Below are 16,982 nucleotides of genomic sequence, written 5' to 3'. Positions count from 1 at the left end.
AGAATAATTAGCTTCTTGTTGGCTGTTTATAACTGTAATACCGGACTTCAGACAAGACTTTGGTATTTCACAGATCACACTGATAGAGCGCAGATTACAATTGTCTGCATATTTATCGATGGTGGCTCCCGTTCTGTGCCAGGCACTCTCCAAGTGCTGAAGAAACAGGGTCCTTGCTGTAAATTGCTCACAATCTAAGAACAGACAAGGGATGGAGGAGAAGGCGAATGGGTTGAATAATAGGCGATTTAAATATAAGTCAATGCAAGCAGCATGACACTATTGGGGTTTTAAGAGGGACTTGAATGTGGACTTAGGGAGTCCTTGCTGACGGACTTAAGGAGATCGTACCATGCATGGAGGAGCTGCATGGAAGACAGGGATGGAGGTGATTGTGTGGGGATCTGGACAAACTAGCAGACAAGTCTGTCTTGAAAATATAAAAGTCGCAGAATGAAATCCTCATCTGGGGAAGAGCCACTCATGAATCTCCTGATGCTTTGGGGCTTCCTCCTCTTCCTACCACTCAGGTTTGAATGGTCCATATTTGCCAGCAGGAGGGCTTTGGAGATCCTCTGGTGGGTGGCTCCTAACCTTGCCCTGCTCCAGTCTAGAATGAAGTAGGTTCATAGGGATGCAAGTAGCTGTTAAGATATTTTCTGTTGTGCATGCTGTCCTACTGTATCCCAAATACTTCTTACTCTGCCTCCTCTAGTGCACCTTTGTCTCACCAATGTGCATCTCTCACATAGTACTGATACCTACTGTTCCATGCAAACTGAAAACAGCTTCGCCCCCTCCCTGATTCTCCCCCCACCCTTTCAAGATATGCATGAGCTTCCCATGAAATTCCTGACTTCCCAAAAGAGAATACTTCCCCCATTCATGAAATAAACATGCCCCTAAGCCTTCCCCTGCCTCCCAGGAGGCACACCTTACACAATAGACCGCACCCCTAGAGACACTACTTTCTGTAATATACAGCTGGTCAACAAAGGGGGTGATGGTGGGGAAATGTTTCAAAACTTTTGCTGGAAAAGTGCCCTCATTTGTGAAATTCAAATGAAAAATGTCCATCAATGCTGCTCCCACTCTACAGGCTTCTCTGAGAGAGAGCCCTTCTTTACCATACGCCCACAGGAGGTCTTGTCCTATGTGTATGGCACACACCCCAACATATACGATCACTCCTTCACTCAAGACATCAGAACATTCCCTCTCGTGGACTTTTCTTCATCATCTCCCCTGCCCTGCCCCTTCCCCCCAGTCAGGAGAGAGGCTCCTTTGAATTCAACTGATAGAACGTTATTTAGAAAAATAATAATATTGTAAAATGTTTCCTTCTGTTGGCTACAGAATGAAAAAAATCAGAGAATTGTTATGACTGTTTTATTTCTGGATTTTACCTCTTCTTCCCTCCTCCGCTCACCCCCCCATCTAAATGCTTATATGGCCCTCATCATTGTAAAATCTGAGGCACTCAGGCACAATGGTGGAAGATGACAAAGATGGAAAGAAATGCTTAAATCCCAGTGTATAAATAGCTCTGTTGGGAAACATAACAAAGGCTCTATTGTGCTAGGCACAACCGACACGCACATGGATCTCTCCACCATCTACCGGCATCGGATGTAAACTGTATTTGTGCTTGGTCACTTGCTAGTATATTGGCAAGAATTCTACAAATATCTACTCCTGGGTAAGCATGTGTTACTTGTAATATCCCACTTCCTCTGCTCCAGCCATAATTCAAATAAGTGCCTCAGTTAACACTTGCATATGGTATGGTCATACAGCATTATCCAAGCCCTTGGAAGTAATTTTGGCCTGATAGAAAGCACTCCTACTGTTTTAGTGCTAGGCCATGACAAGCAGACATTGTCAGCTGTACTTGAACTGTGTGGTGGTTTTTCGACCGTTAGTCCATTAGTGGGAGAGTGGGGGGGGAGTGGGGGAGACCCTGACCTCATTTTACTTGTGACTTGATATTGGTTCAAAACCCTCTGGTGCATTATCCCAGTGAGCCACTGAAGAAAAATTAATGCTCTCTTATTCACTGCTGTTCTATTACCTATTCATCAAAAATATTGCTTTTGTGCATTTTTCATTATAAGAATCAACATTACCAATGTTAATAAAGACAGAACTCGTTTTCTTTACTTAGAAATAGAATATGTAAAGACATTGCCTCTTTGATGTTTCTAAGCCAATACAATATGTATTTGAATGAGGATAAAAGTCATTCTTTTAACAGAAGATCACCCAAGTCATTTCTGATGAACCTCAAGAACAGCTTTTTTTTTTTTTTAAAAGGTACTTGGAAATTAAGATTAAAAAGGGGAAGCACCTCTCTCAGAAGAAAATAAATCAAGTTCAGCGCCTGTATTTGTCAGGCTGCTCTTTCATGCAGTCTTTCCATGACATCAGCCTTCAGCATTGTGCTTAAATGTTAAGCAATAAGTGCCTTTCATTCAAACAAAATAGATATTACAGTAGCAGGCAAGTTTGCTATGCAAAATGTTTGCACTGCAATTCCCCCACCACGCACACAACCTGGCCTGGTTTGTTAGGGCTTGCGAATAAAGGTTCCTTTTGCTCAATCCACAATTGGTACGTTAAGGGGAAGGAGGGGGAGAATCCACTCTTCAAAAAAGAGTCCTGGAGCTCCACTGCCAGGGAATTCCTCAGGGCCAGCTGCCCCCATTAAAGGAGGTTCCCCATGGGAAGAATCTCTGAGCGTCCAAAGGCTGAGTTATTCTGAGTGTGGATTCCCTGCAGGGGGTGGGGGAATGATACATGTCTCCCTATTAAGAGCTGATATAAAGCGCAGCCAGAGGAAGTCATTTGCAGACCTACTACCCCCTGGAACTAAGCTATCTATTATTGAGCACCAACTCCTGGTGCCTTATCTATTAATTAGCCCTTTTCATAGATACAGAGCCCTCCTGTAACATCCCTAGCCCAGTTACCAGCCAGGTAGTCACCACACATGGATCCTGCACTGTGGAAAGGGCCCTCTGCAAAAATGGTGCTGCAAAAGTAACTGACAACCCCCATCATACAAATGAGAGCTCTGGTGCTTGGTGCATCCTCCCCCCACCCCTTTCCCTATGGGCTGAGGCAGTTCACACACAGGCTGGGAGGAGATCAGCTCCTTACAATCTCAATGGCTTGAAATGGGTCTGATGATATCTACCTCACAGTTGTGTCTGTGCCTCTTTAATTACTGTTTGGGGGGCAGTCGAGGAAGAAGGATGCTGAATAAATATTAACATTCAGTCAAGGAACGAAGTGACTAATAGCCGGCCTGAAGGGACAGAGCGAGAGAGCGAGAGCAAGAGAGAGAGAGAGAGAGCACCCTCTCACAGCCATGTCCAGGCAACTACTCTGCTGTGCTACCCTGAACACATGCAGAGGATCTTGCCAAAGCTTGAAGCAAAATTTCCCCAGTTTCAATCCCTACTTAAGCACCTAAAGATATGACCTGATTTGTAGAACTGCTGAGCACCCACAATTCCCATTAAACCACTTAGCGAGGGGTATGGAGTTAGGTGTGTCACAGAAGGACTGGCCCCTCGAGAGCATCTCTACACAGCAGCTGGGGGGTGTAACTCCTAGCTCGGGCAGACATACACGCAGTAGCTCTGATTGAGCTAACCCCTAAAAATAGCCGTGTGGCTGCGGCGGCTCAGCTGGCACTTGAGTACATACCCCTGGGGAGCGGGCAGGATCGTACTCGGGTGGCTAACGTGAGCAGCGGCACTGCTCTCTAGTTGCTAGCGAGCGTGAGCGGAGCTAATGCGTATATGTCTACCTGAGCTGGGACTCTCACTGCCAAGCTGCTGTGTAGACATGTCCTAAGAGAAAGGGATCCAGGGCACCTGATGACCTGCTGCCCAATGAGAAGGCACCTGGGCCTTATAAAGGGGGAACTAGCAGCAGGGGAAGGACTGCTACCTGTGGACTTCTCTCATCCCAGGGAGGTGAGGGAAAGAATTACTCAGAGAGCTACTGAAAGGATCTGTAAGGGAAACAGCTGGAGGAGACTGGAAATGCAGGCCCTCAGAAAGGAAGGCTGTGAAAGTCCCTGAACCTGAGGGAGGAGATTACAGGCCAGAGAGACTTTATTTAGGGTCTGGTAGAAGAGACCTTTATTTCAAATTTGGTTAGATTTTAAAAAGGAGAACCTCAGCCCAAGAGTTTAGCTTTCTACCTTTGTACTATGTGGAGTTCTTACGGGGGCCCTGAGAAAAGGGGAAACTGAAGCAGGGTGATGCAGAGCCCTGTTTGGCCAGTAGGGGGCACTATGGGGTGGACATGCCCTTTGACAAGGTGGGCACTGAGGCTGGCCTTTTCAAATGAGTCTCCAGGAGTTAAGTGCCCAACTCCCATTGAATTTCAAGAGTCATTCCTTTAATCTCATTTGAAAATCCCAGCCTGACATTTGACATTTTTGGCTTCAGTGTAAGAATTCCACACAGGATAGAGAGGGCTGGATTTTTTGCACAGCTCTGAACCATTGCATAGAAGGCGAGCGGTGAATCATGCAAAAGCACCATTATTCCCATAGTTTTTGATTCCCTTCTATTGTGAACCTTGTCCATAATCAATGGACAAATGGCTAGAAGCGGGATGTGCTTTGAATAATTTCTTTGTTTAGCATTGTTCAGAAAGTCATTTGATTAGCAGATGTGTGTTGTGTAGTGCTGGCTTTCTCTGAACACTCCAGCACCATTTTCCCATAGAAGTTAGATGGTTTAAGGACTTTGGCTGCAGCTAGGGATTTTTCAGTTTCTACCCTCTCAGCCAAGGGCCTGGAGACAACTGCAGAATTTTCAGAACAATGAAATCAATTTTTTTTTCTAAGTTTGAAATGAACTTATGAAAATGGATATGTTGTTATCTAGGGGGAAATGCACTCCTTTCTGTGAGCTTAAGATGTGTTTTCTGAGGTGGGGTAGACTTCAGTGACCAACTTAATAACCCCTTTTCTCTTAGCCCCATCGCCGTGTGTGTTTTTTGCAGTGTTTGGTTTGTTTTAAAACAGCAGAGTGAAATGTGAATAAGACGAAACAGTCTCCTTGAAATCCACAATCTTCAGAAACTGGCTTAAAAAGCGCTGGCTCCACTCCCTTGCCAAAAGGCAGTCAAGCAAATAGTTCTGTGTATATGTCTTTCAATCTGCATTCTGTTGTTTTAATGCTCATTTAGGTGTTGGATTGGCAGCTATGGCTCTTTATCCACAGAGTGATAATGGCAGCACAGGCTTCCCCACAGCATTGCCCATCTATTTTAGATACTTATATGCCTACATCCCTTTTGAAAATGAAACTTAGGCTCCTAAATCAGTTAGGCATTGCAATGTTGAACACAGTAATGCCTAAATACTTTTCAAAATCTGGGCCTAAGTTAAAGTCTCCTAAGTCCTAAGCTAGGGTTCTTACCACAGGACCATCCATCCACTCATTGTGTCCTCCCTAGGCAACACACGTAAAGCCTGACTTTATGGGACCACCTCTAAACCATTACCTACACTAAAAAAGTGTTTTGATCACGGTTGAGAAGTATCAAGTTAGCTGCCAGAATGCTGAGAGTGATCAGTGTAGACAAGGGCAAACTGTGTTGAGCATTTCAATTTAAACCTTGCTGGGTCAACATTAGCTGACATGATTCTGAACACAATTTGTCCTGGTCTGTGTCTGCCTGGTCAGCATTGTGTCAGATTTGGTAACATTTTATAATGTAGCTAAGGCTTATGGGTGAAAACACAAAGGGAAAGTCCCAGAAATTAGAATGAGGGAGACAAGTATATAAGCCTAGACATTTTTTTGTAAGTGCATTAATATTTTGTGAAAGCTTATCTTTTTTGGGGGGTAGAGGGGAATAGGAGGGATATTGGATTTTCTGCTAGCAAGTTCTTTTATTATTATTTTTCAGTCTCTTCCTGCTTGTATTGTCTACTCTTAGGTGCTAGACATGCTTGGAAAATTTTTAAATTTCATTTAGTCATGTGGATGAATATTAGAAAGAATTTGCCACCCACTTGTGAATGCTAATCTGATCTGCAGTTTCCAAAAACATTCGGGTCTTCGGGAATCACATTTAAAAGGTGATATATTTCCCCTCTGAACTGTTTACATAGGAAATGCAATTTATAAAGTCTAGGAAATGTTAGCAGGAGAAATGTTTTGTTACCTAGGCCACTCTGATCAAGGTCTCCAAATAAATAAATAAAACATCAGGACAAAATATATACCTAGGGACTAACAAAGGATGAGCTATTTCTGATCAATGGAAACTAACAGAGGCTCGTGTGACATTGTTGGTCTGATGCTTACTTCAAGGTAGTCGTATCGGTTTCCCTCCTCAAAAGAAGTGTTTTAAAAGAAAAGTATTCCTGCGATGTCTGTTCTCCAGGAGTCCCCTATGCTTGCTTGGTTGCTATCGGCTATTTTACCCTAATCGTTTTAGAAGTGCAGCCTGCTAGTCCACTCCATTTCATAGTACATGTCATTTTTATTTTGCCTGAACCCTCCTCACGAAAGGCTGAGCCGAACATCCATACTCACAAGAGCCAGCCTTGCTTAAGCATTTACCCATAGGCTTCACTGCATGAACCTTGGGCAAAGAAGTGTTCCAGGAGCAGGCTCAGTGTCCAAAATGTATGCTTTTCGTGATCCACGTCCAAAGCAACCAAACATGAGTATTATCCATCTCTATGTACATTCTGGGGAATGCTTCAAGTTCTCTGCTGGTCTGACTGCTGAACAAACCTCCAATGCAACGTCTTCAACATAAATTTAAAATATGAGCCGCATGCTGTGACTCTCTCTTGAAATCACAATACAGGGCATCAATACTGTGCTCTTTTTATTATGGGCTATTGGCAATGCAGTGGGGCTGATTTTGACACCACTGCTGACTTCGAGCTGTGCTCTGCACTGTGAGTGGTCCCACTCAATGGGCCTGCTGGAATAATTGTGCACTACTCCCAGTGAAGTTGACAGAATCTGCTCCTGTACGTTAAAACATGGGGAAGGCAAATCATTTTGGGATCAATGGTGCAACAAGGTCACAGCCTGCTGTAAGGCTCAGAGCATTTCTACGCTGCCCTGGGGGCATCCTGGGGAAGGAAGTGCGGCTCAGCAAGCCAACCTTCTGCCTTCTTGCTCTAGGAGAGAGTAATTTGATGCTAGCCTATAACAGCAGCAAATGACTATGCCATCCCTAGTGCTGATTCACCACCGCAGGTTGGTACAATGAAGGGATGCAAAGTTGGGGCTTCTTCCTTTCCCGAACCACCACCTATGTACCAGCTTCAGGAGGGGGGTAGGAGCAGATGCACAGTGGTAGCTTATTCCTATATGATGGGATTCAGGATCTTGATCGCTTATACAGGGGGATAATAGGAATACACACTTCTCCATATACCCACATACACGACAACAGGTCAAGGGATGATGTGTAGCATTTTGCAATTTTCATTTTTAGTCTCATTAAATAGCTTTCTAGAATGATGAATCAAAGCTACATTTTGTCCATAGTGCTATAAACTGATGACCCATTTTCTTTCGGGTATTCAAATATGCACAAACCAAACTAAACCAGATTCAGACACAATCAGGAGCATGTTTATTTGGGAAATGTATTGCTGCAGCCTTCAAACAACTATTGTACATTCTGGATAAATCAAACACGCCCGTAGTATGTTATTACATTATAAACTATGTTGTAATTACAGAACTTGATTTGTTTCATTTATGACCTCCGTGGTTTATTGTATTATTGGTTGGACTTGAAAGTTGTAGCTGTGAATTTATAAAGCCCACTAAAACTTTATATTCCCCACCCCTTTCTCAAACTGATCAAATGGCTAAATCAATTGTTGGGGTAATGCCAATGGAATCAGATCAATAGGCGTAGAAAATGTATTATAAATTTTCATTGTATAAAATTAGATTGCTTAATTTATGAATGTTTATCCTTCTGAGACCCAGATATCAGTTTTGCCTGAAGCATACGTTACAGTATTTTGGGCTCTCTGTGTTATATTACAATTTCAGTAGCAATAAATTGAATAAATTCAAGTATCCTCTCAAAAACATCAGGAACAGGTTTGCATTTTTTTTTCTTAAAGTGTGTGCCAACTAGTTTTGGACATGTCTTTAGGTTCCTCAAAGGCTTGTAGCCAGCAGTACATATGTGTTGGGTGAAGCACTTAAGCACATGTTTAAATTTAAGTACGTGCTTAAGTGCCATTGACATTAATGGAAACAAAGTATGTGCTTAAATGCTATACTTAATTTGGTCTTTACTTTCTACTCAAAAGCCTGTTGAAGTCAATGGGATTTTTTCTGTTGATTTTAGTGGGACTTGCATATGTCCTTAAATGCCCAGCTCCAGATCAGCCAGTTGCGTACTCTGAACTAGTCTCCTCAGTTTGCCTGCCTGAGGTGATTTAGTAGTGTCTAGTGACTTCTGGTTTTGCTACCCATGAGCTGGCTTTATAAAAGCCCATGAGATTAGTTAGATAATTAAATACTTCAGTGTTTTTACCACTTTTTGGTAATCAACTTTTTTTTGTATGGGACCAGAGTTACAATGGCATTTATCTTTGGCTATAAATTGAACGTGATATCAGCATAGCACTGAAAAACAAAGAGGAGCACCAAAAAATAAAAAAAAAGCCAGAAAGAGAGAACAAAGCCTGGAAAGTATTGGAGATATGAGAAACTATATTTCAGCATTCACTGATCATGGAGGAGTGCGGGTATTTGACAATCTGATCTTTCTCATTGCAGATGGTGTTTTAAAAAAACGGTGAAAGAATTTCTAAGCCTTAACAAGAAACTGAAATCTATAAAAACAGCCATGTTAGAACAGACAGAATTAAGGCTAAGATCATGCCCCTCCCCTTGTATCGTTCATAAATCCACATGTAGAAGCTCTGCATTGAGGGGAGAGAGATCCAAAAAGAAAGCCAGAGATCTGTCTTTTTAGAAAAAAATAAACCTCATTATGTTACCAAGTGGCTAGAGCACTGAACTGGGACTTAGTTTTATTGCCAGCTCTGCCTGGCCTGCTGGGTAATCTCGTGCAAGTCACTTCATTTCTCTGTATTGTTGTAAAATGGGGATAGTGAGGCTCACTTCCTTTTGTACAGCACTTTGAGATCTGCGGATAACAATAATACACAGATATTTTTGTCACTGATCAGATAAATTTTGTGCTTTGGGGGAGTTTGTGATTTTTTTTTTTCCGCCCACCTCTGGGTGGGGGATCAGAACAAGCCTGTGGCTTTAGAAAAGTGCTAAGAACTAATTGAGAATTCCAGAAGGTTTTTGTTTGTTTGTTTGTTTGTTTTTTAAGGCTCCAATTCAGCAAAACACACAAACTCATGCTGAGGCTCATCCCTGTTCAGCAAAATATTTAAACGTATGCTTACATCCGTGATTTACTGAATCAGGGTCTAAATAACACTGTCCATTTGAACTGTTTTAAATTGACAAATGCAGTTTACATAGAATGTCCTGATTTTAGTTTTTTTTAATCCTTAAAATATTTACTCCCCTTGCCCCTTTTCCTCTTATTGGTTTTAGGAAGGGGTTTTATGTGTGTGTGTGTGTGTGTGTGTGTGTGTGTGTGTGTGTGTGTGTGTATTTTTTGTTTTTGTTTTGTTTTTTTGCAAGAAAGAAACTAACTCTACAGGAGAAAGAGTAGAGCTGATTATGCACAAAATGTTGACAAATGAACAAATTTCTGAAACATTCTTAAAAACAAGAAAATACTTTTCCTCTCATCTTTCATTTCTAATAACTTTAGGTGTTACTTGTAACATGAGTTGGTACATAATTTTGAGACAGAAATGTCCTTTTCAGGTTGGTGGTGTTCATTGCCCAAAAAATGTTAATAAAAACATTAGTCTAACAGTATCTGTCCCCACTAGCTTTACAATAAAGAAGGAAAACATTTTTGTCCACTTGACTAGCATGTCTTTACTGAGAACCATGGGGATTTAGAGGTGTTTATTCCAGCCAGCAGAGGGCTTCAGTATTTTTTCCATTAATGTTGTAAAAACATATTGGGTCCAGTGTAAATCTGGAATAATTTTGCTGGTGTAAATGGAATTGCACCTGTATAAAAATGATGTTAGTTATTGGCTTAACAGTGAGATCATTGCCTGAAGAAAGACTGCAGGATGAACCTTTAAGAGCTGAAAATGTGGTGAACCATTTTCCTGTTGCCATACAAGAAGTGCAAGGAAACAAGGTAATTTATAAGGAATGTTAATGAAAATAAAATCTTAACAGGACTGGAACGCTAAAGCAGATGCTCAGGCCACTGGGATGCACCATAATTTGTATGCAAGGTTACAGGTATCGTGTTACATTCAAGCCGGGCAGAGAAAATTATTCCGTTTCACAGAGGATTTCTTTATTTCAAAATTTGGTTTTGTTCCAAAGCCCCGAAACTTCAGAATTTTCCCTGAAAGCGATAGATCCCCAGCGTAACAATCTGCCTGGTGTGCTGACCCTGACCCACCCATCCTGGAAGTCCTGGGGTCTCCTGGGGCGGTCTATATGGTAGGCTATCCCAGAGCTACAGAACCTGTAAGCCCAGGCTCCCCAACAGCCCACAAGATGGGCTGGCAAGTAGCCAGCTGGGCAAAATGGCAAGGAACCAGGCAGGTTTCCATTAGCACCCTGCTAGGATTCCATCAGAGCTTTGTTGAAATCCAAACATCTCTGTGGAACATTTTCATATGGATAATTTGGCAAATTCTAATGGAAAAATATTTTGTTGAAATTTTTGTGACCACCTCTACTGAACACCTTTAATCTGAGAAAAATGTCAGAGACGTATCAGTTCTGTGCTGGCATGTAAGGATGGGAATGGTAGAAAGAACGCCAAGGTAAATGATCAGCAGCAGTCCCAGCGGACAAGGTACAGTTCCGATGCACGGTGCAAGGTAGAAGGAGATAGAATCTCAGGAGGAAGTGAAGGGGGAGCACTGCCTGCCCTGTACAATGCTCCATGGGAGTGTCTCACAGGGTGGAAGGAGATGGGGGCAGCCTGCGCTGCAGAAAGACCACAGCCAGGGATTCTCCTGTTGTTCCCCTTCCTAGCCTCCACCTGCTAAGTCCTATCAGAGAGGCAGAAGTAGCGCCCCCACAGTTGGGCTCAGCTCCTGCTCGAAAGCCAGGGAAAAAAGTACCTCTCCTGTGTTCCGCTACCAGTCTTACATGGTCATTTGCAGCACGGACTGCCAAACTTTATTGGATCACATATCACCAAAAACTGTTGTGATGTGGCACGTGAGCTTGATGTTCCATCAATCTACGAGTGGTATGCGTATCATAGTTGGAGAACCCCTGAGCTGCAGCAAGTACAGGATGGCCTTATAAGCATGAAGACAGGAGCTGTAAACAACACCCAGAAGAGCACTGATTTGGCCCAGTGCGCAACATCCTCATGGAAACTAGCACAGGGTCTCTTTGTGATGGGGCGTCTGTCCCACACTGGCACATAGGGGTTAATAAAGCCCTAGGGAGGCTGTGCAGGAGGCAGCCAATTAGAGAGAGGCTGCAAGGAGCAGCCAATTAGGGCTGAGCTGGCCCATATAAGAAGGGCTGCAGAGCAGTTTGTCACTCCCTGGAGCTTGAGGAGGGAGGAGGAAGGCAGCAAGCACCCTGGATGGAGCAGATCTGCAGGAACAGACCAGGGAGCTAAAGGCAGCTCCTGGCAGGCCGCAGGGATTTGCAGGCTGAGGCCCTGAGACAAGGGCAAACAGGAAGCTGGGGCCGTGGGAAGTGGCCTAGGGAATTCTACTGAGGCATCAGGGGGGCGCCACAAGCAGCGGCCTTCTACAGGGTCCCTGGGCCAGGACCCAGAGTAGTGGGTGGGCCTGTGTCCCCTCGCCCACTCGCCACTGAGGAAGTGGCTGGACTGAGAGACTGCAATACTGTCTCCCAGAAGGGCCGTGTCCTGAAGAGGATGCCATGGTCTTTGGAGTGACCTGGGTCCTGGAGCAGAAGTGATGGTGGCAAGACATCACCAGATGAGGGCACACTAGTGAGCAGAGCTAATTCCCGTATTGGCCATGAGGAGGCGCCGCAGTGGTGAGTCACACCCCATCACTCTCTTTCATTGGATATGAGTAGCGACGTATCTGGATGAGTGCTGCTGTATGCGCTCACTGGCTTTGTAACATTTTTGACAGTTTCACCATGATGTGTTGGCTGCCTGGGATGCATAGTGGCATAAAACCTTTCCTGTTGTTGCAGGGTGGAATGAGGTTGGTTGGCACCAAGTATTGTTGGTCCCTGTTTACTGCTCCTTTCAGCAAGAGTAGTTTTGTGCGCTGAGGCAATTCATCAGCTTTCTCATCATGTTTGATCTTACAACTGTATTAGCTGGTAGTAATAATTTTATAAATTGGTATAAATTATTACAAACTTGTGGTTTAGAGGCAGGATACTAGTCTTGTAATTGAAAACTACTAAACTATACCCACGGGTGTGATAACTTGAATGTACTGAGAGTTATAGCATGTATACAGTGAGGGGAGTTTTGGCAGGGCAAAAGCTTATGCAAAGTCATTGCTCAATTAATTTGCCATTTTCTTGTACATTTTGTAATCTATTTTAGTGGACTAGTAAGGAAGGATAATCCAATAGTCAGGGAAGTAGCCTAGGACTTGGGAGACTTGGGAGTTCAAATCCCTGCTCTGTATTTCTGTGTGACCTTGGACAAATCACTTGGCATCTCTATAGTTCTGTTCCCCATCTGTAAAACGGAAATAATAACACATACATATCTCAAAGGGGTGTTTTTAAGTATAAATACATTAAGGATTATGAGACACACACCCAGAAGCTACAGGAATGAGGGTCATACAAATACCACAGATAGATTCAAATCCTTTTGGTCACATGAAAACCACCTTCCACATACAGCATTAATTTGCAAAAATGAAGTGTGTGTATGTGTGCTGGCTTTTCCTGGTATGCCTTTTTTATAAACAAAAATGGAGACAAGCCATAATTCAACAGTTTTGCTTTGTTTGGAAATCTTTCCACACAGCTCTAATTGTGAATTATTACTTTGCACTAGCTTTTGTAAGATGTGTTTTGATGTGTCTGTACAGTTAACATGTTTAGTTATCATTATGTAAATAGAAATTTAATTGGATGGGAAAGAGGCCAGCATTAAAAATTTGTGGAGAAGTTATGTATGGGTTTTTAAAATATGCTGCAGCTACTGACCATGACAGCAACATAAAGAGACAATGTTAAGTACTTTTTTTTGGTTCTTTCTTGATTGCAATGTCCTTTCAAAACTTTAATGTAGCAGCAAAAGGTTTTTTTTAATGTAAGTGCACCTCAATCCATATTTAGTCTTCTAAAATAAGATGCTTAATTTTAGAGGTGCTGAGCTGAATTCAAGGTGGGAGCTGTGAGTGTTCAGGTTTCCTGTTTAAGGGTATGTCTATACTACCCGCTGGATCGGCGGGCAGCAATCGATCCAGCGGGAGGTCGATTTATCGCGTCTAGTCTAGACATGATAAATCGACCGCCGAGCGCTCTCCCATTAACTCCGGTACTCCACCAGGGTGAGAGGCGCAGGCAGAGTCGACAGGGGAGTGTCAGCAGTCAACTCACTGCAGTGAAGACACCGCGGTGAGTAGATCTCAGTATGTTGACTTAAGCTACGTTATTCACGTAGCTGAAGTTGCATAACTTAGATCAAACCCTCCCCCTCCCACACCCCAGTGTAGACCAGGCCTAGGACTCTAGATTTTGGAGCTTAACTTTAGGCACCCACATTTGAAAACTTTAGCCTGTGTATCTTTCCTTGCCCAATGTTGTCCTTTTTCCACATACACCAGTCGAGCAAATATAGACACTTATTTTTCCCTTGTGAAATGCCAACCAGACTGGCTGCTTTAGGTTTACTTCATTGTCAGCATTCCAATGGGTAAAATTTTCAAAAGCATTTAAGTCCCATTTTTCAAAAGGTACTTGGGAGCCTAAGGGTTTGTCTACATGGTGCCGCAGTGTGAACAAGAGGGATGTGAAATGTGGTGTATTCTAACACACTGAGCTCTAACTGCCCCGTGTAGATCCTGCCGGCGCAAACTGAAAAGTACCTTGTGTGTGTTCACATAGTCCTGTTTTTCAGTTAGAACTCAGTGCATTAGAGTGCTCTACAATTCACCCCTTCTAGTTCAAATCATGGCACCGTGTAGACAAGTCCCATGTTTCACTAAAAGTCACTGGGATGTAGGTTTGTCATGTACTTAGGAGCTATTGAAAATCTTACCTCAAATCAGTAGTATTTTTACCACAGTTCTGGAAATGGTTTACCACAGCATCTTTTCCAAGTTCTGCAGCAGCTGAGCAAAACACATATTGTGGATCACAAATGTCCTTTTTGCTGTATTTACTTTCTCCGCGAGGCACTTAGAGGGACACATTCAGACCTGGTGTAAGTGAGCCAGCTGCACTGAAGTCAATGAAATTACAGCCACTTATGCTTGGTCTGAAATTGGCCGGGGTCGGTTTGTTTTGTTTTTAAACAAGGAAAATAAATAGTTAAATATGGAGGAAAGTCTAAATCAAATTCTATATTAAGGAAAGTCAGATTTTGCGTTTGTTACTACTTCTTGGTGAAAACAGATAAAATAGGTAAATTAATTGTCAAATTAATCTGCCTAATTTGTGTCTGCCACTAAGAATATTTAGTGATGTTACGTATAACACCATGCATTGCCTGGGCAAAATTGGCCAAATCATTTCAGCAAACACGTGAAAAATTGATACTGAAGCTAGTTGGAGTCTGGATGATAGCTGCAGATTTGGCCCAGCAGAATTAGTTAAACTTGGATTGTTTTATCAGAGGGCCAAATCCTGATCCCATTGGATTCATTTGGAATAGGATTACAGCCCGATCCTCAGCTAGTGTAACATCCATTGAAGTAAGTCAATTTACATGAGCAAGGGGCTTGGCCCATGACAAACCAGTTCATGTTAAAGCAGAAGCCTGAATTATTTGATGTATAGCAATGTGAACCCCTTATATCAACTTCCGTATTTATGTTTGAAACCATAGCACGGACAAGACATTTTTATAACAGAAGAACCATGTATTACATGATACAGATTAGTCTATTGATGGAGCACAGGTTTGTGTAGAGCAATGGGGATATCCTGTCCATGATGTACCAGTAAATATTCTACCATGTAATCATTTAAAACAATTAGCAGCATGTTATTGTCGTCTTTCATTTTTATTGTCTAACGACTTCAGCTTCATGTATTTCAGCACTGGCACATATGCTAGTCTTTAAATAGCCTATTGTGAAATGTTTGTCACAAACAACCAGGAGTAAAAAGCTCTAGGGCATGAAATAAACATTCATTTGCATTAAAAAAATAATTGCTAAAGTTCCCTCCTACATGCCCCTCCAGAGGGAAACATGAACTTTTTGTAGCATTAGGTAGGAGCAACAACACCCAGACATTCATCCTCAGAGATGCTGCCAGAACTTCTGAAATGTCAGGGGCAGAAGCACCAGCTCACCTTCTCCACCCCACCACCCCTTTGTTTTTTGTCCCCTCCCCACCCCCCGCAACACACTCTTCCAGATGGGAAAGGCAAACATTTTAGAACAGTAACTCTTTGCTTCAGCTGCCTGACATATGGTACCACATAATCTCTGTTTCATTTTGGCAGTGCCAAAACCCAACAGCCTTGAACAGCAGCCTGGAAATGTAATAGGATGAATACACAATGCCACAACGAAGCTGCTGTGCTAGATGTGTAGACCTGTCCATAAGTTAGCAATTTTTTTGTATTTGTTTTCTGGAAATTGCTTTTCAGATCATTAGTTTGTTGTTCTTATTTTTCCTCCTCCTTTTAGAATTGCGCCCTTGTTTATTACAAATATGTGATGTTGCATGAACAAAAATTCCATTTTCAAACTCCCAGTGCTCCATGACCCCCTTCTCATTCTGTGTCGTAATAGGGAAGTACTGGTTAACAGAAAGATTACAGTAAATTTGTTCTATGGTGAACTTACATCAAGAGAAGAAGCAGCAGCAGGCACTTCCACAAACCAATAATAACTGCATGTCATTACAGTGGGTTCATATATCACTGGAAATGACAAAGTGGTCTGAAATACGTAAGACCATCAAAGGTCCCTTGTTTATTTAGGGTCACAAACATATGAGATCTGGTGTATAGAGAGCCTATATGAAAGACATGGTTATTTTGAAACTGGGATGGATGAAACCCAAATTGGAACAAGATGTAGCCATAAAGGCAAAACATTGCATGAAACAAATTATTATTGGATCATTGTGATTAAGCTAAAGTGTTGTTGTTTTTTATCCCAATTAAGAATGGTGATATTGGGAAACTAGGATGTTTCTCAGAAGTGACTTATTTTACTTCCAGTGGCTAAGCAGCCTTTTTTGGTTTAGCAGTTGTTTGTCTTGTTTTTTCTTTCTTTTGGAGAACAAGCTTTTGTTTTGTTTTGGGGTTTTTTGATATTATTCAACCCCCGCATTTTCTTGCTAAGAAAAAATCTTCCATTCTGATGATGTGGGTAACTGAATATTCTATTGGAAATGATTATTTCGAGAATACAATATTTGAACATGTCCCTGATTTTATCATTATCAGATTCCTGAAGCAATGCCACAGATATTTTCCTTGCAAAATAATCCATTAAATCCAGGCTTTCCTCTCCACAGAAATGCTGTATCTGACCTCCACTGCACCAACATTTTTTTTTAAATTGGGTTTCTGTGGCTCCAGTCCAAAGGGAAATAACGAAGAGGAACATTTATGCCTGAACTCCACCCAATCACCCCATCTTTACCACCAAAAGAAAATGCATCCAGATTCTCTAAGATTTTTAATCTTCTTTCTGTGGCTGAGAAACTTAATGTTTTGGTTTAGTTACTCCAGCACAA

Source organism: Malaclemys terrapin, chromosome 14 (assembly GCF_027887155.1).
Source record: "Malaclemys terrapin pileata isolate rMalTer1 chromosome 14, rMalTer1.hap1, whole genome shotgun sequence".
NCBI lineage: Eukaryota > Metazoa > Chordata > Testudines > Emydidae > Malaclemys > Malaclemys terrapin.
The sequence above is the reverse complement of the archived record's forward strand: the minus strand, read 5'-3'. Positions refer to the sequence as shown.